Below are 25,480 nucleotides of genomic sequence, written 5' to 3'. Positions count from 1 at the left end.
TCAAATGTACATTAAGAAACAAGGACCGGAAATGCAAATTACATGGAAGGTAACCAGGACCATCAGGGCAGCTGGGGGAGGAGATTGCAAAAAACAGATCAAATTGCATTTTAGCAAATATCAGCTGGGGAAGAAACCAGACTGGAGCTTTCTTCACCAGGAGACACCATGGCACCTTCCTCAGAGCTTGAACGAACATTATATTAGGGGGGTAGTCTTCAGAAGAATCTATTTCAAAGGCTCACTGGACGAGAGGGGCAGAGAACCCAAGTGATCTTTCACCTAAGATGACAAAGTAACTGAACACTTTGGACTTTGTGGGAGATGCTGACCAGGGTGGTGGTCAGCCATTGTGCTATATGGAAGATTGGTAAGAAAACTACCTTGAACAAAGGCTGTAGCTTGCTTTGTTAAGTCCTAGCCTCTAGAAAGTACTTTTCACTTTTATTTGCTTCTAACCATTTCTATCCTTTGTACCTGAACTCACTAAAAATCTTATTTCCTTTTGTTAATAAACTTGTTCTACTTTTAATCTAAAACTAACCCAGCTCTGTATTTGAATTCAAGTGAACGGTAACTCCAGTGAGTTGCAAGCTGTTGGTTTTTGTCTCTTTAAAGGAGCAAACAAATCTGATGATTTCTCTGAGTGTTTCAGGAGAGGGCTAGACACTGCAGAGCACAGGGTATGGGCAAATTTTTCCTCCACAGTGTTATGCTTATAAGAAGCACACAGGATCTTTTTCAGGGGAAAAGGCAACACATCACGTTTATTGAAGATACAATTAAATACACACACACCTACCTCTGCCAGTCAATGTTATAGTTACCAGTCCAGAGTCCAGATCAATCTAGTGGCCAGCTAGGTTGATCATGGGTAGGGAGGAGCTGGGTTCCATCAGTCATGACATGATTCTCTGGGTAGGGCTGGTGCAAGGATATTTTGCACCCTAGGCAAAACTTCCACTTTACACCCCCCTCCCCCAAAGCATTGCTTATTATAAACTTTCAAAAATGAATAGTGCATAATGTGGTATTCATTAGAATTAATACATGTTCAGCTTGAAAATTTCATTAGTATACATGTTTAATGAAAATAAATGAATAACCTGGACAGTGTTGACATTGTTATTGTTTTCACTTTGCACAACATAGCATGGTTCTTGAAATAAATCACATACATTATACACAATACACGGTCACAGAGTAACATGTTATAATTTAGAATTTACTTTCCACGCTTTCAGTTTAGCAAATTTAGAAACAAGTTCCTCCAAGTCAATGCTGCGAGCAATGTTATGTTCTATTGACGAGGTAGATAGCCCAACAAGTCTTTGTTGCAACATTGATGTTCGCATGTATGTTTTTAATCAACAAATTTTTCCTCTGCCATGAGGCTGCGTCAACTGAAAACAAAATATGAAGTTTTATTCCTATCAGTTCTTTTTCTTGTTCACTGTTAAAAGTAGAGGATAGTCAAATAGTGACTCAGTTAGTGACATGTATTCTCTATCAACTGTTTGATGTAAACGTTGATTAAGAGATCAAGATGACTTTTCCTTAAAATTAAGCAATGTTGATTGTAATAGGAAATCCACCCTTTAGTCATGTATACTTCCTTCCTTCCTATAAAAATCTACTACATTTTATTCTACCTTTAGAATATCCAATTATTAATTTATAAAATTAGAATGGTGGATACTCCATCCTACAACTGACAATATCAATGACAAATTTCAACAACCTACAGCTGGATATTTGTACATGATAAACATACACTCAAATACTTAACATACACACACAATTGAGAAAGTATTAGCGAAATGATACAGCAGTAATTGCCAGAGTCTTAGATCTGAAACAACTCAACAAAAATAGTTAGCCTCAGTCAACAACCTCCAAAAACTAGTAAACATAGCATGATAAACAGCCTGTCAGAACGGGTAATGGCTGCGCGCGATGAGAAAAATGACGTCAGTGCCACTTTGTACCATAGTGAAGCAATACGCTTGTGCCCGTAACGCAGACCTGGCGTAGGCTATAGCTGTAATGTACTAGAGAACGACAAGTTAAAATGCAAGTTCAATGACGTTTCTTTATTCATTCATTTCCCAGAAATAGTGTAAAAAAAATTGGGGGGGCACTGCTTTTTGGCAACCCCAAATCTTAGCACCCTAAGCGGCTGCCTAGTGGTTACACTGGCCCTGGCTCCAGGGAAGTCTTGGCAGGACAAACCCAAAATTTCATGGCAAGGCCCCCTGTTTATAGAGGGATTTTCCTTAATTGGGACTAAAGTTTTGCACCATCATGCTGTGATCAATTGTTGTTTGACAAGTGCTTCTTTTCTTAAATTGTCCTTCTCATTCTTTATCCCAGGTATTTTGTCCCCCTTGATAGGTGTATGTCTCATCTTTAGAGTTGTCAATCTGCCCTCCTCTGACATTTCAATAGGGGTGTGTTGCAGCCTCCTGGCACACTTGCGTCTGTCTCCAGTTCCTCCCTCAGACATCTGACTCAGCGATGGCCTTCAGACTTCTCTTTACACATACATTCCTCATCCACACACAAATAGAATTTACACAACATTTTAAACAAACATCAAGTTGCAATGCACAATAAAACAATCATGGCATTCTTTTACTTATTTTAAAATGCTAAACCTACAAAAGCAATGATCTTAAAACATCTGTTACTGCCTTGAAGTCAGCCCAGACACAGATTCCAGCTGATGCATTTTTACCAAATGGCCCATTAGGACATTCCTTTCTGCTATTCAAAAAGGGTGGCTGGCAGGATATGATCAAATCCTACACCAATACATTTAATACATGCTACATTATCTCATTATTCTTTATCCTTCCTTCTAAATCATACAAAATACAAACAAAATCCTACTACTACAACAGGACATTTTCCCATGCCACCCTAATGATGACATTGGTTGGCGCCATTTCAGTAAACAGGCTAGTGACATGTGGGGCCGGGTAGCTTTGGGACACCAGCAATGTTCCCTCTAATTTTTCCCCCCATCTATGTGCGGAATGAATTATGTGCACCAATATCAAGATAATGTGTGGATGTGCATCACCAGTAGAAACAAATGAACTTATCTACCTTTTTGTAACTGTTGTTCTTTGAGAGGTGTTGCTCATGTCCATTCCATTCTAGGTTTGTGTGTGCCCGCGTGCACACTTGTTGGAGATTTTTGCCATAGCGGTACCTATAGGGCCGGTTGTGGCGCCCTTTGGAGTGCCATGCTCAGTGCAGCAGTATATCAGGCACCACTGGTCCTACACCCTCTTGGTTCCTTTTTGCCGGCAACTCTGACAGAGTGGCAGGAGGGCGGGTAATGGAATGGACATGAGCAACACAGCTCGAAGAGCAACAGTTACGAAAAGGTAGATAATTTTTTTTTCGAGTGCTTGCTCATGTCGATTCTATTCTAGGTGACTCACAAGCAGTATATATTGAGGTGGGCTCTGAGTTCACCACTTGAAGTACTGCTCTACCGAAGCCAGCATCATCCCAGACCTGCTGGTTAAGTGCATAGTGGGACATGAAGGTATGGACCAACGACCAGATGGCCGCCCTGCAGATGTCCTGGGTAGGCACTTGGGCCAAAAAGGCTGCCAAAGAAGCCTGTGCCCTGTTAGAGTGGGCAGTGACTAGAGTGGGCAGTGACTATCGCCAGGGCAGCATCTTTACTTGATCATAGCAAAAAAGTGAAAGCAGGCAGTGATCCAGGAAAAAAATTCTTTGAGGCTACAGCGATGAATAATTGCATTGACTTACGGAAAGGCTTGGTCCTGTCAATATAGAAGGCCAGGTCTCATCTGACGTCCAGGGCATGCAGCCTGTGCTCCTCCTCCGACTTATGTGGCTTTGGAAAGAAGACCGATAAGTAAATTTGGCTTGAATGAAACAGAGAGATTACCTTGGGAAGGAAGGCTGGGTGCAGTCTTAGCTGGGTCTTGTCCTTGTAGAAGACAGTAAGCCAGTTCTGAGGTGAGCGCCCGAATCTCAGATACCTGGTGGGCCGACATCACTGCGACCAGGAACACAACCTTCCAGGAGAGGAGAAGGAGAGAGCAGGAAGCCAGAGGCTTGCAGCGGGGCTTGTGAGCTGAAACAGCACCAGATTTAAGTCCCACGGAGGAACAGGATCCCTGAGGCGTGGGTAGAGGTGCTCCAGGCCCTTAAGGAATCTGGTCATGCTATGCGGAGAGAAAACCGACCTGCCTTTGAGCGGTGGGTGGAAGGCTGAGATAGCTGCTAGATGGACTTTGATGGATGACAGCGACAAGCCCTGGAGCTTGGAGGTGCAGGAGGTAGTCTAGAATAAGCTGCAACAAGGCTCGCTTAGGACAGACCTCCTTGTGACGTTGCACTCCATATGCTTTATGAAAACATGCTTATGAATATGAATGATGCAACTGGAATATGCTTTATGCAAAAGGTCTCTTGTAAGGTATTACAAAGCTTATAATCTACTGAGTGTGTTCATCCTATTTGTAAGCATGTATCATTTGTATCTGAAGCTAGAAATATGAAGTATAATTCTGAGATTCAATTATAATTATGCAAAGTGTGGGCCATTAATGGGTTTTAGAATCTTGATGGCTCCTATTGACTAGGACAATCTGTTGTGAATCGTTTATTTACCTGAAAGCCTTCCTGTGTGCTCGTGGGCCAGCCCATGGGTAATGAAGAATGAGGTCTTACAGTGACATGTGACTGTCACCTGGTAATGAAATCCATCTTAAATCTGGTACTTTTCCATTTAGGAGGAGGAGTGGGGACCCAGAGAGACAAAAGATTCCTGCCTTATGCCAAAGCTATAAAAGGGGAAAGAATGAAGGAGGCTGCCAGTCATGAGAAAACCCCTAGTTTTTACCTAAGATGGTCTGCTGAAACAAACAAGGACTGAATCAGGGGAAAGGATTGGGCCCAGACTAGGAAGGAGTCTAGTCTGTGAAAGAAGCTTATTGAAATATATGAGGTGAGATTTTACCTGTAATTAGTTTCTTGATGTATTAGGCTTAGACTTGCATGATTTTTGCTTTATTTTGCTTGATAACTTACTCTGTTCTGTCTATTACTTGAAGCCACTTAAATCCTACTCTTTATACTTAACTGATATTAATAGTAAACCTAAAGTAATTAATACCTGAGTGGGAGTAAACAGCGGTACATCTCTATCAGTGTTATAGAGGGCGGAAAACTTATGAGTTACTCTGTATAAAGCTTTATACAGAGTAAGATGGATTTGGGGTTTAGATCCCATTGGGAGCTGGGTGTCAAGATGATGGAGATAGGGAACCTGCTAAGCAGTTTTTGGTTAAAGTCTGCAGCTTTGGGGGCATGGACCAGACCTGGGTCTGTGTTGCAGCAAGCTAGTGTGTCTGGCTCAACAAGGCAGAGTGCTGGAGTCCTAAGCTGGCAGGGAAAATGGGCTCAGAGGGAATTCCAGCACATCAGGTGACAGTCCCAAGGGGGTCTCTGTGACCAAACCTGTGTCACCCCTTATCCACTAGGTGGATCGCTTCCATTTGGCGAGGCAGGTGGCCCTGGTGGAAGGCTTTCTACTTCCCTACTTTCTACTTGCTGGATCTTGGATGAGCACTGCCACTCCTGCACGTTCAGCCACACAGGAGCAAAACTGTTAGATGTAGCACTGCCAGATTCAGGTGCAGGAGCCTGCCATGGTTCTGAAACAAACAGGTCTGCCCTGAGCAGCACTGAGAGGTCCAGCAGAGTGCTGAACCAGTGTTGGTGCGGCCGCACCAGCGCTACGCAGATGACCATCACCCTGTGCTGCTTGATCCTCATGAGGACCCTGGGCAGCAATGGCACCAAAGGGAAGGCATACATCAGAGCCCCCAACTACGGGAGCAAGAAGGTGTCCAACAGGGATCCCCTGTCCCTGCCCTGGAACGAGCAGAAGACATAGCATTTTCTGTTGTGCCTGGATGTGAATAGGTCCACCTAGGCACTTCCCCACCTGTGGAAGATAGAACTGACCACCTCCAGATGGAGGGACCACTCGTGGTGAGACAAGAATGTCCTGCTGAGGTGGTCTAGCCAAGTGTTCCTGACTCCTGAGCGGTGAATGGCCACAAGGTGGATGTCAGGCTGCAGACAAATTCCAGAGCGCTTCCTGACAGAGCGCAGATGATTGTTAATATAGAAGACCATGGCCACATTGTCCATTAGGACCTGAACCACCCTGTTTTGTACGTGAGGCAGAATGGCTTGGCAGGCTAGGGATGTGCAGGGGCTGATCGTGACTGGACCAATGGCCTTGAGTATTGAGATCCAGGTTGGCTCCCCAACCCAGATCCAAAGCTTCGGGAGACTGGGGGGACTCCTTCCTGCACCAATGTGGGATCTTGCCACCAGGTGAGAGATGACAGTACGCTGTCAGGAACCCTGATCACCCATGCTGTGCTGATTGGGGGCATAGACCGACACCAGCCACGACTGTAGGGGCCTGAGGCAGAGTCGCACCTGCCAGACCATGTAAGTACATGCTGCCATGTGACCCAACAGTCTCAGGCAGGTGGTGGGCGGTGGTGAGTGGTTTGGCATGCAGAGACTAGATGAGGTCCACCATGGCTTGGAATTGAGTCTCAGATAGGAATGCTCTGGCCCAAGTGGAGTTGAGTACCACCCCAATTAAATTCTATATTTTGCACTGGGGTGAGGGTTGACTTTGTCATTTATTATTAGGCCCAAGTTGCAGCAAGTGGAAGAGACCAAATTTAGATGCTTCCATACCTGATCCACACCTTATCAACCAGTTGTCGAGGTATGGGTAGATTTGGACTCCTTGACATCGCAGGTAAGTGGCCACTGGTGCTATACGCTTTGAACACTTTTGGGGCCAATGAGAGACCAAAGGGCATTGCTGTGAACTGAAAACGGCGCTGGCCCAATGTGAAATGGAGGAAATGCTGGTGCCTTAGTAAGATGAATATATGGAAGTAGGCATCCTTTAAACTGAGGGATGTGTATCAGTCTCCTGGATCCAGGGAGGGAATGAAGACCATACAAAACTTCAACATTTTGAGAGACTTGTTGACGCAACATAGGTCTATAATAGGTCTGAGGCCCTGCTTTTGCCTTTGGAATTAGGAAGTAGCAGGAGTAAAATCCTCTTTCTTCCATGTTTTGTGAAACCTTTTCCACTGCCCCAGGCACAGGAGGTTAAGATTTCCTGAACAAGGAGTTGCTTGTGAGAAGGGTCTCTGAAGAGGGACGGGGAAGGGGGGTGGAAGGGTTGGTCGGCTATAAAGTGCAGGGTTGCCTGATAACAGTATCAAGCACCTGGAGGTCTGAGGTGATATGAGTCCAGGCCAACCAGAAAGGATAAAGGCAGTTGAGGAAGATGGGGAGCAGATCTGGTGCACTGACTGGGGTGTCATCCTCAGGCGCACCCTCAAAATGACTCCTTTTGGCTGCCCTGGTCCCTGGAAGGACTAGGCTGGGCAGGTAGATGAGATGACGACTGGTGGTGTTGCTTAAAACCCATTGTGATGCTCTGTAACTTGGGGTGGGGGAGGGGGAACACCCTACACCCCTATGTTCATCCTTATGAGATGTAAAGGATGTCATGTTGGGTGTCTTTGGAAGGCTCATGATGCACTGAGCATTGTTATAGGTGTAATTTCATGTATATAGTTGTGAGGCTGAAAATGTGTCCTCATGGCTTAAAACAAGCCCAGGAAAAACTTCAAGAGCAGAGGGGTAGTTCACACCTCATCAGGGGATGTATGGGACAAACCCAACCCAGTCTTACAGGAACAGAGGAAACTGGCCAAGTCAGCAACAAAATCTGTTGGACTCTCAAGTGAGTCACCCCCCTTCCTTTGGTCAGTTTGGGACTACAATGAGGTAATGCTCACCTGACTCTGAAGGGGGAGGGGGGCAAAGTCAAGAGGGAAGAACGAACATGATAAAAAGGAGATGTTTGCCATGCTCTCTCTCTCTTCCATCTACATACATTACAACCAAGTGACTGAAGCGCTGATCAAAGAGGAGAGCCTGGCTGAAGGGCAACCAGCCAGCCTGTGCTGTGAAACATCTAAGTTTGTAAGAGCACTAAAAGTGGTTAAGATCAGCTTAGAATGCTTTTTGCTTTTATTTAATTTGACCAAATCTGACTTGTTGTGCTTAGATTTTAAGTGATTAGAAGTCAATCTTAGTTAATAAATTTGTTTATTCTACCTGAAGCAGTGTGTTTGGTTTGAAGTGTGTCAGAGGCTCTCCTTGGGATAACAAGCCTGGTACATATCAATTTCTTTGTTAAATTGATAAACTCGTAAGCTTGCAGCATCCAGTGGGCATAACGGGACACTGCAAGACAGAGGTTCCTAGGGTTGTGTCTGGGACCGGAGATATTGGCTAGTGTTGTTTGGTTGCACAATCCAAGGAGCAGCTTACATGCCAGAGGCTGTGCGTGAACAGCCCAGGAGTGGGGGGGCTCTCACAGCAGAGCAGGGTAAGGCTGGCTCCCAGAGTCAAGGATTGGAGTGACCTAGCAGATAACCAGTCTGGATAACACTGGACGGAAACATCACAACCATCTTTGTCCTTTTTGTAGGAGCTGAAACGAGGGGTACCCCAAGACCTCGACAACAGCAGAAGGCAGAATGGCTTTCTAGCCTGCTGAGGAGTATACAGACCCGAAGAGTAGAGGGTGGCCTGAGAGTCTAAGGCTATGGAGTCTTGCATCAGTTACCTCCAAGAAAGCCCTGTTTCCTCAAAAGGGAGGTCCTGGAGAGAGTTGTTTGCATGGCTATCGCAGAGGTGACCACCCTGGACACTGAGTCTGTGGCATCACAGGCCATCTGGAGTACATCTCTGGTTACCACCTTGCCCTCTTCCACCATAGTGGCAAATTTCTGTGGGAGGTTCTCTTTGAACTTGCTGATTGAGTCCCACAGGTTGAAATTGTATCTGCCAAGTAGGTCCTGATCATTAGGGACCTTAAATTGGAGGCTGGCTGTTAAGTAAATTTTTCTGCCAAAAAAGTCCAACCTCTTGGCATCTTTATTTTTGGGGGTGCCACTTGCCTGTCCCTTTTGTTGACAGTGGACATGACCAGGGACCCTGCAGGAGGGTGCATGTAAAGGTATTCATCCCCCTTGGCAGGGACATAGTACTTTTCCACCTTCTTGGATGTGGGTGGAACAGAAGATGGGGTCTGCCACACTGACTTGGCAATCTTTCGGACTCCTGGGTGAACGGGCAATGCGACCCAGGCTGGGACAGAGGAGGGAATGACATTGAAGAGATCATCAGGTTCCTCAGCTAGCTCCTCAACCTCCAAGTTCAGGTTGGCCGCCACCATTTTAAGTAGGACTTGGTGCTCCCTGAAGTCATTGGGGGTGAGGCTACAGGTTTGCGAGGGCCCTGCCACTGCCTCACCCTCCGGAATCGTCATCCTCTTCCCCAGATATCGCTGGGGCCTCCCATGAAGTCGCTGCTTCGGATTTGGTCCCTTGCTCTGACATCAGTCCTGGCTGTGCCAGAGGTAGCTTATGCGATGCAGCTTGGGAGGAGCAGTGGGAGTACAGTGCCAGCATAACAGGCACCCCTCAGGGGTTTCAGTATTGGCACTGGGCAGGCCATTGTCCTTGACCCCTTGCCGGTGCTGCATGCGCCTTGGTGGTTCCTGGCTCAGAGACAATTCACCCTTTACAGGGGAAGGGCTTGAAGTGTCCCTGCAACCTGGACCACTGTCCTTCTGGTGACCAGGGCAGGGCTGTGGAAGACTGAGTCTGTCAACCGACTCTCATTGGCAACTGGTATGGGGAAGGTGAAGGCTGGTGTCTGCCCAAAGAATGGTACCGGAGCCCCAGTGACTAGTGCCACAACCAGGAAGGGTCTCGTGCTGGAGGGGACCGATGCCTGGGAGATCTGTGAGGCGATAGTGACTGGCATCTTGGCGATCTCTGGTGGGAGGATAGTCGGTACCAGGAGTATGAGGATTGGCGTTGTGACTCCGGAGTTCGACACCTGCGGTATGGGAACCAGGGACATTCCACTGCCTTCAGGGGTGGTCCCATAAGTGGCTTGGTCACCTGAACAGGTGTCTTGGCAGGATTTGCCTGTAGGCAGGCTTCAGTGGTGCTGGCCACCAGGCCTGCCTTGGGCACAGATGGCCCTGCGATGGGCTGGGACCCCCTACTGCTCCCTGGAGTTGGGGCACTGGCCAGGCTAGGGGGTCTGACCACAGCGGCACCCCTGAAAACCTCTGTTGCAGACACAAGGCCTAGCTTAGGTTCCTCTGCAGTACCAGTGAAGGGGAAGAGTGTCAGGTGGATTCTGGTGCTGGCGGCGTACTGAGTGCTGATGCTGAAGTACCAGGAGTGGAGTGCGAGGACTCTGATACTGGGTGTAGAGTGGCCTTCATGAGGAGGGCCCTCAATTGAATGCCCCGCTCTTTCTGAGTTGGGCAAAAGGTTTTGCAGATCCAGGACTTGTCTTTTCTATGGGACTCCCCAAGGCATTTCAAACAACTCTCATGAGGGTCATGGATGGGCATCCGCCACCTGCACTCAGAACACCGCTTGAAGCCTGGGAAGCAGGGCATGCCCCACTACAGGACAAAGTCCCACCTGGGACTCCAACAACTACTAAAACACTTTACAGCTAACTAAGCACTCTACTAAATAACAAAGGAGAATGATCTAAACAGTGAAGCATCGCTAATGCTCTTGCTAAGCAAGACCAGGTGCTCCAACCAACCATCCTGGGCAGTAAGAAGGAACTGAGAGAGTGTAGGGCTGGTGGCGCCTGTTATACCACCACATGGGCATGGCACTCCACAGGGTGCCACAGCTGGCCCTATGGATACTACTAAGGCAAAAATCTTTGACAACTGTGCATGTGTGCACACCTAGAATGGAACAGATGTGAGCAAGCACTCAAAGAAGAAACCTAGATATCATATATATTGTTTAAAAGTTACCATAGGGATAATTACTCTAGCCAGGACAGGTTAGGTATTTTAGAACTCTCTACTCAAAGAATTAAATTTAAGCATGAGAGAAATAAAGTTATGAAATGCATAGACCAGTCAAAAAACTAAAAAACAGCACTTTGAAAGAATAAAATTACAGAGATTGTGTGTATTGTAGGAAGTAGTAACAACAAACACCACCACAATGTTGGGAGGTGAGTGTGATGGAGACTGTGTGTGTGTGTCTCTCACATACACAAACAGAGAGTATGTGTGAGTAACAGCACTGACTCACCAGCATGGTGGCTCCTGCTGGTCAGTCCAGGAATTAGCTCATCCAGCTCAGGAGCACCCTCCTCTGGCCAATTTCTCCCCTATCCTTACCTGCCCCTCTGCAGTCCTTTTATCTCCACCAGTTCAGGCCCCGCATCCCTCCCAGATCACCTTACCTTGAGATACTGCCCCACAGCAGAGTCCCCACACTCTGGGTTTCCCTTCCCAGAGGAACCCCAACCCTCCTATACCCACCTTTCCTCAGTGGCTACTGCCAGTCATCATCTAGTCCCTTCTCTCAGGGGCAAACTTCAGTCTGAAGTGGCCACTCATCACTGGCAAGGGGGTTAGACTTGCTGCCTTTTCTTGCTCTGGCTGCCTCCCTGCAGCCCTAGTACCTCCTCAGGCCTTTGCCACAAGGCCTCAGCCTGGGAAGTTGCCAGGCCAGAGCTCCCCAGCTCAGCTCCCCTTTTCCAGTACTGCTCTAGTCAAGGTACCCTTGCCTCTACCAGGCAGCTAGATCCTTCTTGCTCCACTGCTGGAGCAAGACTCCCCTCCTTCTCCCCAGGAGCCCTTCTTATACTGGCCCAGCTGGGCTGTGATTGGCTGCCTCAAGCCCGCTCGTGATTGGCTCCCCGGAGCAGCCCTTTACCAGGGCTGATTTCAACCCCTTCCAAACTGGGGTGGGGTGACCGCCCTGCTATAGTGAGACAGAGAGACTGTGTGTGTGTGTGTGTGTGTGTGTGTGTGTGTGTGAGACAAAGAGAGATACACACATATACAGGTTTCAGAGTAACAGCTGTGTATTAGTCTGTATTAGCAAAAAGAAAAGGAGTACTTGTGGCACCTTAGAGACTAACCAATTTATTTGACCATGCGCTTTCGTGAGCTACAGCTCACTTCATTGGATGCATAATGTGGAAACTGCAGAAGCCCAGAATGGGTCCAAGTCGCACCCCACCCTTCCCCCTCCCCCACACCTGCTTAAGGCTCTGGGAGGGAGTTTGGGTGTGGGAGGGATGCGGTCTCTGGGATAGAGTTTGTGTTCTGGGACGGGGGTGAGGGAGGGGCTCTGGGATGGAGTTTGGGTGCTGGGTGCAGGCTCTGGGCTGGGACAGAGGGTTGGAGTGTGGGAGGGGTGTGGGGCATGGGAATGGGCCAGGAATGAGGAGTTTGGGGTGCAGCAGACAGGCTGCCCTGGGGTTGTGGCTCAGGGCCAGAGAGGAGGACACCCTGCAGCCCTCTCCCCGCCAGCAGCAGCGAGCTCTGGGGGAGGACCAGGCCCCCCCCCAGCATGATACTCACCCAAGCCCCCCCAAGCTGCTGCTCAGGAGGTCCAGCCAGTATAAGCCCCTCTCCCATGGTGTTGCCTGCCAGACTGGGGAGGACTTCCATGCGCCTCCTTCCCTCCTCCCTCCACAGGCACAGCAACCGCCTCAGCCTGTCCCCTTGTAGCCAGCAGTGGCTGGTGAGGGAGCACAACACGGAGCTGCAGGGGGTAGCTGCCCACTGCTCAAGGCAGGCAGAGACACTCGGGGAAGGCATGCGGGGGCGACAGATGGGCCCCTGAATTTGCTGAAGGCCACGCACCACGGGGCCCATACAACTCCCCGCCCCTGGCCAGCAGCTCCGTCCAGCTCCTGAGCTCTGTTCCCCCCTCCCCCATTCTGTGGTGATGGAGTACATGGGTGGGGGGATGGGGACACCCTGACATTAGCACCACCCTCCTCCTCCCCTGACTCTGCACTGCAAGCAGGAGGGTCTCAGGAGCAGCTGGCCAAGGGCTCCAAGGCAGAGGGCAGGAGCAATGCAGCTGCAGAGCAGTGGGGGGAGAGGGGGTGCTCTGCTAACCAAGTGTGCGGCACTTGATTGACTCTTGGGAGGCCGCATGGCCAAGCAGCTTAGAGGGAACACAGGACACCAGTAGTAGCTGTGCTCGCTGTGCCTTTATTACCACCAGGAGTGAGATATCAGCCAAAATCACCACTGCCTGTGGAAAATAGAGCTAATATTCAGTGCCATTATCCTAGGCACATACTCATGGAATCGGGGCTGAAAATTTATTGTTTCATGCAACCAAAATTCTCCCCTGCTCTGCCTGCTCACCGAGTGGGCCATATTCAGCATGGTTGGTGCTGGAGAGCAGTGCTGAAGTGTCAGTAAGCATGTCTTATTGAAAGTTTACATGGGAATAAGGGAAGGGAGTTTTGAAACTTACGTTTCCCTTTGTGTTGTGACTGTAAATCTAATGATACATCTGTCTGTTTTTATCAGCAGTTGCTGCCATTGCAGCCTTGAGGGGTGCCCCCTCCACACCTGCAGAACACTTGGCCCTGATGAGGAACAGAAAGAGGACTAGGGAGGACATGGTCAGTGAGATCTGGCAAGCCAGTGTGGCATTGGACCACGAACAACAGGAAAGGACAGGGAGATGCATCAGTACATAATAGGTCTTCTCGGGCAACAAACCCAGATGCTGCAGACCCTGGTTGATCTACAGATCCAAAAATTCTAGATTCCCCACCCTTTGCAATTCTTGGAAAACTCCATGGTAGCAGCTCCCTATGCTCCCCAACAAACCATGTGGCATCATGGGCCACATCCTTACCCCTTCCGCTCCATACCAGGTGACAGAAAAGAAACCCCTAGCTTCATATACACTGACCCGAGAGAACCACAGTTGATGTATGTGTAGCCACAGTGGAATACATTTGTGTACTAAAATGGACCAAAATGTTTGCTGCTTTTCCAATTTTAAAGGTCCATTCTGTTAATTTATGTTAAAAGTTTGTGTTGCATTGCTTCCTGTTTTTTGCCATTGTTTTTCTGCACTGTTTTTTGCCACTCAATAAACTTCAATTTTTGGAGAATAAAATTATTTGTATTACTTCACAACATGTATTGCAGAATGCATAGGAGTACTAAACCCTCACAATACTTGTAAATTTACAGGAAGCACCACAGCATTCCTAGGTTCAGGCAAATATGTGAGGTAATGCCTTTTATTAGACCAACTTCTGTTGGTGAGAAAGACAAGCTTTTGAGCTTACATAGAACTCTTCTTCAGGTCTGAGAAACTAACTCACTGCTAAATACAAGGTGGAACAGATTGTTTAGCATTAGTTAACACATATTTCAAGGGACCATTCACAGTGAAGTGCCCGTTAACACCCCTCTAGTCATAGGTAGGACGGGGGCGAGGAAACAGCTGGGAGATGGTTGTTAGTGGGTTACAGAATGTTGTAATAAGCCGTAAATGTGGTTCTCTATTCAGTCCATGATTTTTAGTATCTAGTAAACTTGAATTTAAGCTTCCACGCTCATCTTTGGAAAGTGCTGTGCAGATTTCCTCTGAGCATTGGGACTGATAGGTCAGACTTTGAATGATCACTTTGTGAAAAGTTTTCACCAACAGGTGTTTTTCGTCTTTTGTCATTTTTCTCTGTGTGTTTGTTTGAGAGCATAGTGATTGTCTGGTTTCACCCACATAGTTGCTATTGGGGCATTTAGGTACATGACATATTGTGTGTGATAGGCATGTGTAGGACCCTTGGATCTTGAAAGGTATGTTATGGAGGGTGTTGATCATTGTGGCAGGTCTGGGTGGCGCATGAACCGCTGGCTGGGGGAGGCTAGCCTCCACCCCTGCCCCTACTGTGTCCCCCACCGCCGGAGCCAAGAGCTCCCTCCACCCCAGCCATCAGCTCCCGCACCAGGCTAGTGCCCCCTCTACCCCCAGCCCTGGAACAACAGGAAGGCAGGCAGTGTAGCTGCAGCCCCCCCCCCCGGCCTCAGCCCCCACAGCCCTGGAGCATAGGGAGGGCAGGAGGCGCGGCCAAAGCCGGTGCCACCCCACAAGGAGACTGGCGTCATGCCGAGCAAGCAGGAGGGAGGGTCTTGGGGGTAGAGCATGGGCGGGGCTACACCTGCCTGTTTAGGGAGGAACAGCCTCCCTCAGCCTATGATACCCGCCATCCATGGTGGCTGTGGAGATAAGTCTGCACGTTTGCATCTGTTGTTCTGGCAGGATCTGGCACTACTTTGAGTTGGTGTATCCTGGTCTGTGAGGAGCTTGCTTCTGATGATGAGCTTGGAGAAATTGGGGGGTTGTTTGACACAGCTACATCACTGCATAGATTAGGAAAATACAGTCATATTTATATGTCAAGCACCACACAGTTCCTAACAGCACCCAAAGCTCCAGGCCCAAAGAACAGTCTAGCACAGAACTCTATCTGAAGGGGATGGAGCTCTGCTGTTCTCAGTGGTGGCAGATGACAGAACAAGGAGCAATGGTCTCAAGTAGCAGTGGGGGAGGTCTAGGTTGGATATTAGGAAACACTATTTTACTAGGAGGGTGGTGAAGCACTGGAATGTGTTACCTAGGGAGATGGTGGAATCTCCGTCCTTAGAGGTTTTTAAGTACCGGCTTGACAAAGCCTTGGCTGGGATGATTTAGTTGGTGTTGGTCCTGCTTTGAGCAGGGGATTGGACTAGATGACCTCCTGAGGTCTCTTCCAACCCTAATATTCCATGATTCTATGACTACTGTGGCTGACCATTAAAATGTTCTTTCAAAGCCTCCCTCAACTACATAGCTCCACATTAAGCTCTTGTGATGGCCCTTGTGTCTGGCTGTTTAAAGTCGGCAGACAATAGTTCCACCTCCATTCTGGGAGCAGCTTTTCCTTCTTTGACTCATAGATATTATGCAGGACACAAGAGGCAGCTATAACCATTGGGATATTTACTCTCACTGAGATCCAACCTAGTATGTAAACACCACCAGCATCCCTTCAACCCACCAAAAGCACATCCAACTGTCATTCTACATCTGCTGAGCTGGTAATTGATTCTGTCTTTGGTGTTATTGAGGTGGCAGGTGTACAACTTGATGAGCCTGGGAAGCAAGGGGTAGGCTGGGTCCCCCAGAATCAGAACTGGTTTTTGCATATCACCAATAATAATCTCAGGGTTCTGGAAGAATGTCCCTGCTTGAAGCTTTCTGAACAGTCTTGGGGGTTTTTTTCCTACTAATATTTTATTAATTACACACACACACACACACACACACACACAGAGAGAGGAAAAAACAAATAATTATGCATACACTTCTCATAATCTATAACTTCTCATAATATATTAACTATTTGCTACCTAATCTTAGCTATACAGAAAACATTTAATTATATATCATGAATTATTAAAATATAAAATCAAATATTTGTATTACACAATTTACAAACAGAATTCAATTAATAAAATCCAACTACTTAAAGAAAAATTAAGATAAAGAATAGAAGCAAATTTCAGAGAAGAGGGATAGATACAGAGAGGGAAGGAAGTGGGTAAAGAGGAAAGCGAGGGGGAGGAGGGGGACATACATTTAACAGGATCATTCAGATACTTCCAGGAACTCATCCCATATCTCTGAAAATTTTTCTTTGATATTTCTGTTATGGTATACAATTCTTTCCATGGTGGCCAATATTATGAAGTTTATGCTCCAATCTTCAATTGTTGGTCCATTAGTCTTTTAGCAATTATTAGTGCTCTGTTTAACCAAAGTTTTTCAGATTTATTCAAAACTTCCAATTAACATCCATTAGGTTTAAAATTGCATGTTTAGCTTGTAACACAATTTTAATTGACAGGAAAAAATTAACTCTGCAACTAATTTCTGTTCATACAAGTGTAGGAACGTTCCCAGAGCATATGGGTTCAGTTAGTACATATTGAATCACAGTGCCAACATTTTTCTGACTATTCTGAATGGTCAGAGAGGGGCCCAATGCATCCTCTGTATGATTTTCTGCTGGCTTAATCTTAAATGGAGGTCCAAGGAACAGTTTGGAGCACTGACTAAAATTTGTTTCCATTGGTTAGCAGAGAATAATTGGCCTAGTTCCTCCTCCTATTTCTTTTATAGGGAATCTGTGTTTAATTCAAATTTGCTGGCCAGGTGTGCATATACTGTTGTCCTAGGTCTTGGCAATCAGGATAATATTTGGAGAAATTAAAGCAGTTCACATGGATCAGGGGAAGTGCAGGCATCAGGGCCAAATAGATGGCATGTTTCAAGTGGATAGACTGCTACTCCTTCTTAGTCTCTAGATTGAACCTTTCTTTTGATATTGTAAAAGGATGGAAAGTATCATTTTCAATAAACTGATGGTCAATATCTCTTTCCTAATCCAATATGGCCAGAGACACCAAACTGAAGACAGAAATCCCCCAAGGGTTACCTCCTGGTTCTGCCCTGAAAGCCATTTCGAATTGACAGATCACTACAACTCTGTCACTTTTAGGATTTAGATGGTAACTCATTTCTGTGTATACATATGCTTGCTTTAATCTGTAAATAACTCATTTCTTTTTCCTAGTTAATAAACCTTCAGGTAGTTTTTTACAGGACTGGCTACAGGCACTGTCTTTGGTGTAAGATCTAGGGTACCAGTCGATCTGGGTAAGTGACTGGTCTCTTAGGACTGGAAGCAACCTGAATATGGTGTGATTTTTGGTATAAGTGACCATTATCACTAAGCCCAGTCTGCTTGAGTAGCACGGTAGACTGGAGAGTCTAAGGGGACTGTTGGACTCCACGGTGAAACTGTTATAGTAGATCCAGGAGTTCACATTTGTTACTGGTTTGGTGACATCTAATTATAGAACATACCACCAGTTTGGGGTATCTGCCTGTTTTTGACAGTCTGTCCTGAAGTAGGAATTCATAGTCGCCAGCCACACCAGACAGTGTGACAATCACACTGGTCCCTCCTGGCCTTGGAATCTGTGAATCTTCTGGCTTGGGAATATATGAATTGTCACTAGTGAGTGGGCTGTCTCATTTGATGTTAGCTCTTAAGAGCCACTGTGTATGCAGGCTCTCTCCAATAGTGGATTTTTTCTGAAGCACTCTCATTAAAGATGGCACTGAGGGAAAGTTGGAAACTCAAGGCAACATCTAATATGGTCTGTGAAAACTTTATATCCCATCCACAAGTGAGTAAACCCATTTTCCTGACATGTCAGAACCCCTGACAGCCTGGCTTATTCATATGATTAAAAAACAAATAAAATTCACTTACAAATAACTTCCTCTTGTAGGAGCAGCAGTGATCTGTATGCTCTGTATAACCTGTATGTTCAAAAGGTCTGTTACACCTTCCCCCTCGCCCCTTTGTCTCTTCTCCTTCTTTGAATATCTGTGAAGTGACTTTCCCCCTCCCTCTTGGAATACTTGTGGGATGAATGGGCTGCTTGAACAGCTGGAAGATCAGAAGAGCTCCAAGGTAGACAAGGTGTCTGGCACTCTGATTAGGCAAAATCACACACCCAATGCATGGACACTGCACGAGGTGGAGTGTGACCAACCAGACGTGGCCAAGTCATCTCTAGTTGCAGGTCATGAGGAGCAGGTCCTTAAAAGGGGAAGGGGCCATGTGCTCAGGAGTGCACTCACAACATTGTACCTCCTGTGAAGGCCCTTCGCCAGGACCGCCTGGCCACTGGTTCACCGTGTTGCGTTCCATCGTGCCTCAGGAAGACTTACCTTCGTTGCGCTGTGGGACACTTACCTTGAAGGATCCTGACCTCTCCAGTGACGTGCCTGTCCTGGGAGCGTGAGTATGCGAGTGTGAGTGTGATCCCCACTCCCTTCTTTTCAGCTTAGCTATCAGTATAATAAATGTGCTGCTTTCTGCCAAACTCTGGTGGGTGATTAGTCCTCCCTAAGCTTACTAGCTGGCCCAATTTTGGGTAACACTTCCTTACGATTGAGTTAAGGTTGCTGCTCAACCAAGAGCCTTCTGCTCCTTCTACCTTTCTGAAATGTGGGATCTCAGATCCCCAAACTCAAACATTAGAAAACCTGAAATGCTTAGTTAAGCTCTCCTATCCCACAAATCCTTGGCAAGAACTACACAGATCATGCTCGACACACTGAACTGATTGTTTCCAGCTTCACAACCACAATGAAAGAGGGTAAATATGCATTACGAGTTTTCCTAAAATTAGTTTCCCAGAGTTTAGGGAAATATTAATCACTTCAGAAGGGACAAGTCTGGCATTTTGAAGTCCCACATCTTGAAAGGGTACAATAAAAAGTCACTGCTGTGTGACAGCATCATCATCCTTTTTAATTAAGATTTTTGTAAGTGAATTTATCCAAGAATTCTGATGGAATTGAAGAATTAAAAGGGGCTCATTAAAACCAGCTATTGTAATAGGGGTCCTGGAAAGAAGAAAATGCAGCTAATTTTATTAAAGAAGCTAGGGATGAGCCAGGAATTAGCAGTATCTCAGACTAGGAAAATTAAAATAATTAATAACAGAATTGTAAATCACTTAGACAAACATGATATGTTAGGGACTATACACTACAGTGTCTACAAAGGAAAACCACATTTCTAATCTATTAGAATTTTTTGGATGTGTCAGCAAAATAGTTGATAAAGGAAGAACCAGTTTCTATAATTTGTTTGGATTTTCAGAAAGATTTTAACGAAGTCCCATGTCAGAAGCTACTAAGGCTTGTTTACACAGTAGTGTAATGGACTCTATGGGGGTGTGATTTTTAAAGTGCACTAACATGCTGCACATTAGATTGTCTGTGTAGACTCTGCTGCTCTGCACTAAAGTTCCCTAGTGTGCTTTAACACTATTTCAAACAGCACTACATTAAAGCACACCAGCAGGGTCTACACAGACCAATTAATGTGCAATATATTGGTGCACTTTAAAAATCACACCCCCATAGAGTGCATTACCCCACTATGTAGACAAGCCAAAGAAAACTAAGCAATCATGGGATGAGATATGAAGTTCTGTCATGCATTAGAAAGCAGCTAAGAGAGAAAACAAAGAGAAGAGAAAAAGAGTTAATTTTCATTAGCAGTGGGGTGCCCAGTCTCTGTACATGGACCATTATTGCTTAATATATTGATACAATTTCTGGAATAGGAAGGTGGGCAGTGAGGTTACAAAACTTTGCAGATTACACAAAATTATTGTTTCAGAGTAACAGCCGTGTTAGTCTGTATTCGCAAAAAGAAAAGGAGTACTTGTGGCACCTTAGAGACTAACCAATTTATTAGAGCATAAGCTTTCGTGAGCTACAGCTCACTTCATCAGATGCATATCGTGGAAACTGCAGCAAACTCAGGACCATAGAGTATTATGCAGAACATCAGAGGAACCAAAACAAGGTAGACCAGGTAGCACCATGAAATTTATGCATACCAATGCAATATAATGCACACTAAAATAAATAATTTGAACTTCTCATATACCTTGTAGGGTTCTCAATTAATCAGGGAAAATACTTAAGCATTGAAAAGTCATAGATTTTAAAGACCAGAGTGACCATTATGACCACATACCACAACCTTGACCCTGAATGTTAGATCAGGGGTTGGCAACCTTTCAGAAGTGGTGTGCCGAGTCTTCATTTATTCACTCTAATTTAAGGTTTCGCATGCCAGTAATACATTTTAACGTTTTTTAGAAGGTCTCTTTCTATAAATCTATAACATATAACTAAACTATTATTGTGTGTAAAGGAAATAAAATTTTTAAAATGCTTAAGACGCTTCATTTAAAATTAAATTAAAATGCAGATCCCCCCCGGACCAGTGGCCAGGACCCGGGCAGTGTGAGTGCCACTGAAAATCAGCTCGCGTGCCATAGGTTGCCTACCCCTGTGCTAGATTGAGGGAGCTAGTGTTAAGGTGGCAGTATATGGTCTGGAGCTCATGGCAGTTCTGGTAATGGTAAGGTGAATGCCTTTGGGCAGAGGAGTAGAGAGTATGTTCTGAAAATGATTAGGAGGCTGGGGCAAATGACTTATGAGGAGAGACTGAAGGAACTGGTCTTATTTAGTCTGCAGAAAAGAAGATTGAGGGGGGATTTGATAGCATCCTTCAACTACTTGAAGGGGGATTCCAAAGAGGATGGAGCTCAGCTGCTCTCAGTGGTGCCAGATGACAGAACAAGGAGCAATGGTCTCAAGTTGCAGTGGGGGAGGTCTAGGTTGGATATTAGGAAAAACTATTTCACTAGGAGGGTGGTGAAGCACTGGAATGAGTTACCTACGGAGGTGGTGGAATCTCCTTCGTTTGAGGTTTTTAAGGCCCGGGTTGACAAAGCCCTGGCTGGGATGATTTAGTTGGGGTTGGTCCTGCTTTGAGCAGGGGGTTGGACTAGATGACTTCCTGAGATCTCTTCCAACCCTAATCTTCTATGATCCCATGATTCTTGCTGTATATTCCATCTGAATCATTATGGAGACAATGAAAACCTCTGCTCACTGTGCTGCAACTGTCAAAAAAGACAACAAAATGTAAAGAATGGGATGGAAAAAAATACTGACATTATTGTTGAATTACATAAATGAATGGGACACCTTCACCTGGAACATTTTGTTAATTCAGGCTACCATATCTCAAGAATGATATGGAAGAAATAGAGGAAATTCAGTGATAAAAGACCAGAAGAAACTTCCATGAGACTGAAAAGACTGGGACTGTTCAGTTTAGCAAAGAGATTAATGGAGGCAACCAGGCTAAAGGTACCAAGGCTAATGAGCAACCTAGTGAAGGTAAATTGGGCACCCATATTTACTCACTCATGTAATAACAAGGGACAGTCAGTGAAATAGAAAGGCAGCACATTTAAAACTGACAAAAGGAAACTTTACTGCCCCATGAGTTCATGGAGACCAAGAGCCTAGCAGAGGGGTTTCCCTCATTCTGTAGAGAGGGCCAAGTTCTGTTTTTAATTATGGTGTGTGGGCTGGGATATAAACTTAGGATAAAATATTTGCCTCTATCCACAGCTGATCTCCCATTGACAACAGTGAAAACTGTCCACAGAAAACCAGGGTAGAAAGTTTATGTAGAAACTAATCTTTTCATTATCTATATTTGTTCAATGCCTTACTCTGAGTAATAGTGAATGAGACAATAAATTCTGCTCCCTTTGCTCTACCATCCTCCATTCTTTCTTTGTCTCCTGCTTCTGTCCCTGGGACTTTTCATCTTTCATATTTCTGTATGTCCTTCCATGCAGTGGGTTTTATTCCCATTCATCTTCTAAAATTATTGGAAATGAAATAATTGACATTTAAAACATAATGATTAGGCTTTAATGTTAACACACCATTGATATTAATGGAAGGTGAGGAAGTTTACACATTTGAGTTTTTGTTTTAGGCTGTCTGCTGCCTCAGGATGACATCCCTACAACAGTTTACATTCAGGTCACATTTTCAATGTTTTATCTGAGGACAAGAAATGTATTTAAAAAACTAAAACGTAAATTGTGCAGAATGTGAGTGTGCTGTGCAAACCACATACATCAGTGTGGCCAGGTATTTCACACTTCTACCGCTATAAGTCAAAACAGGGTTGGACATCTGATCTTATGTTAGATAGAATACAAAACAAAAGAGATGGTTATTCCGTAATTGTTCACTAGGGAGTTTCCTGCACCTGTCATTGAAGCATCTGGCACTGGTTACTATTAGAGGCTGGATACAGAACAAGATAAACCCTTGGGCTGACCCAGTCTTATGTATCTATACTCTATATATTAATTTATCTGTCTATATCAGAGGTTCTCAAACTGATCCATGGACCATTTTGATTTAGTTGGGGATTGGTCCTGCTTTGAGCAGGGGGTTGGACTAGATGACCTCCTGAGGTCCCTTCCAACCCTGATATTCTATGATTCTATGACCACCAATGGTTTGCAAGCTCCATTCAGGTGGTATGCGGATAGTTCCCTCTAAGGTGCGCACCTGGGCGGCCGCACACGACAGAATGAAGAGCCATCCTCAAATTAGTGGAGCCACGCCTGGGGCGGCTCCACTAATTAGGTGCCTGGACCCTGTAGAAGACACACATGTAAGGTGAAGACACACCTGTAGAAGACCCTGTAGGAAATTCACATGTAAGCCTTGTGGGGGGATAGGAGGTCAGTGAGAGGGGGTAGTAGGGTGAGAAGAGGGGGTGGGGGGAATTTGGGACATGCAGGGCTGTGGTTCCCAGAGAAAGAGGTGACTTTCCCCAGCTCCAGGGCTGTGGCTGCCGGGGAGAGACCCCCCTCCTTCCCAGCCTCAGCTCTGTGGGTGCTGTGGTGGGGGAGAGACCCCCCCTCTTTCCTAACCCCAGCTCAGGGGCTGCCGTGTCAGGGGAGAGGGCACATTCATTGCATTAGAAAGGTAAGACTACTGATATTAAAATATGAGTTGTGTGCTTTTATTTGTAGAATAAAAAAACAATTATTATGATGTTTTTATTATATAGCGCTTTTATCCAAAGTGTTTTACAATAGTTAGCTAATGGTACAAACAACATTTGGAAAGATCATTAAGTTGTCCACCAAGACCCGCAGCAATTTTCAAGTGGTCCATGGAAAAAAAAGTTTGAGAATCACTGGTCTATAGCCATTCAGTCTCTCAATCAGTCACCCACCTCTCCAGGCCTTTCCCCTCTGCCCACCATTGCAGTAGTTACACACACAATATTCAGATGTCCTGCTTACCCCAAAGTTTATTTTTCTTCCTTTTGGTGCCTTTATTTTACTGAATCTGAAATGCAGCAGGCATCGTACTGTGTAGACTAAGTTCTGTGAGGCAAGTACTTTTGGGGACTTGAGCAGCCTCAAGGGCTTAGTCTACTGACTTTCTGATTCTTTTTACTAAATATCTCCCACAACGCACTCAGTTCAGATGACATGACTATGTTAATGTTTCCCTGGGAGCCCCTGTGACCTAAATAGGATGCATGATTCTTGTACTTCAATAAAAAAGTTGGAATTTCAAACCCTTGAAGAAAAGGTATTGCATCCCATTTTCCACACACATACTCCACCTGTTGTTGTAGCTACCCTCTCAATAGCCTCCTGTTTTGTCTGTAGTCACCCCCTTTATACTTTTCTGAGCCTCTTTATCTCCCATCCTTAACAGAGCAGCTGGATGACCACATATAAATCCCCTTTTGTACATTTCATATTTCCCTCTTGGTCTCCTGGACTATAACTCATGAGACACCTTTTCAGCCTTGTGACGAGCAAAAAGCTCATTGGCTGTCATTGGTGTGAAGGGAGACAGAAGAGACACTTAGTTCCTGAGGCACCTTGGAATTAGTAGAGAGCTGGTAAAGGGATATGACAGCTGCACTGGGGTCTCCTGTAAAGTGACTTTGAAGAGAGAAATGATTGGGGAATAATTTCAAATTTCTATCTAAGAGACAGACTTCAAAGATGGGACTGCAGAGAACTTGTGCCTGTAGTAAAGAACATCTGAACAAGCCAAAACACGTGGTCTGCAAAAAGGTAAGCAAAAGCTCCTAGGCTGCCTCAGGGTCTGGCTGGGCTGCATTGATAGCTAGGCTATGTCAGTTGGTATCTTATTGTCTGCCCTCCTCTCTCTTTCCCCCCGCACAAGGTTACGGCTCCATTCAATCCATTTCCTATATTAATACTAAATCCCTATCCATCCTCAGATCAAACCACTGATTAAGAGACAATGACTGAATCATCCACTGTCTGAACCTACTAAATACACTGCTCCTGGAGGGCATGAGCCAAGGTCACAAGGTGAGAACAATACCCCTGCACCTGTCCCACCCTGGTAAAAGTGTTCACCACCGAGGCTAGGAAAGCATTCCCATCCTCTACTCTCAGTCCTGTGTTCTTCCTCTCCCTGTGTGCTGTCAGGGTCCCCAACGCTTTTGTGAGAGCTCCCCCCGGAAAGTACTAGGAAAATATTTCCACTCTCTTCCCCAGTGCTGCCAGGGCTCTTTAGTCCGATGAAAACTACCCCTCGGGGAGCCTGGGAGGGCCCGAGATGAATCCCGACAGGCACACAGTTGTTTCTGATTGTGACTGGATACCAGGCCAGTCTAGACTGAATTTTCCTTTTCCTTCCCATCATCAGCACCCTCCTCGCCGCTAGCTGGGCAAGGCGTTGCTGCTCCTGGAAATGACCCGGCAGAGCATCCGCACGCTGCGGCAGCCGGCCAGGAACGCGTCCATGGAGCCACCCTCCTTCCCGCACCGGGATGGGGCCCAGATCCTCAGACGCCTTTACACACACTTCCACGCTCCTCCGAGGAGCGGGGCCCTTGCTCCCCGCTGGGCTGCTGCCCTAGTCTCGCCCCCGACCCTGAACCCTCCCGGACCCACTATACGCCGCTCACCGGCTTTTTGCACAGACAAACTGCTCTCTCGTGCGCCTCAGCC

At 46.0% G+C, this 25,480-nt stretch overlaps 1 long non-coding RNA gene across 2 annotated transcripts; it reads right to left on the bottom strand.

The window, feature by feature from the left end:
* Nucleotides 1–1,087: 1,087 nt before the first annotated feature.
* On the bottom strand, nt 1,088–25,430 carry LOC140898044 (uncharacterized). 2 transcript variants are annotated; one of them, XR_012154903.1, is made up of 3 exons: nt 22,175–25,430; nt 15,167–21,553; nt 1,088–2,550 (listed from the first exon to the last, which is right to left on the bottom strand). It is a non-coding gene; the product is annotated as an uncharacterized lncRNA (long non-coding RNA). The 2 variants fall into 2 exon arrangements; XR_012154904.1 differs by lacking the exon at nt 1,088–2,550 and having other exon boundaries at nt 15,051–15,364; nt 16,042–21,553.
* Between the last annotated feature and the right edge of the window lie 50 nt (nt 25,431–25,480).

This window comes from Lepidochelys kempii, chromosome 1 (assembly GCF_965140265.1).
Source record: "Lepidochelys kempii isolate rLepKem1 chromosome 1, rLepKem1.hap2, whole genome shotgun sequence".
Taxonomy (NCBI): domain Eukaryota; kingdom Metazoa; phylum Chordata; order Testudines; family Cheloniidae; genus Lepidochelys; species Lepidochelys kempii.
This window is presented reverse-complemented; position numbering and strand designations above follow the sequence as displayed.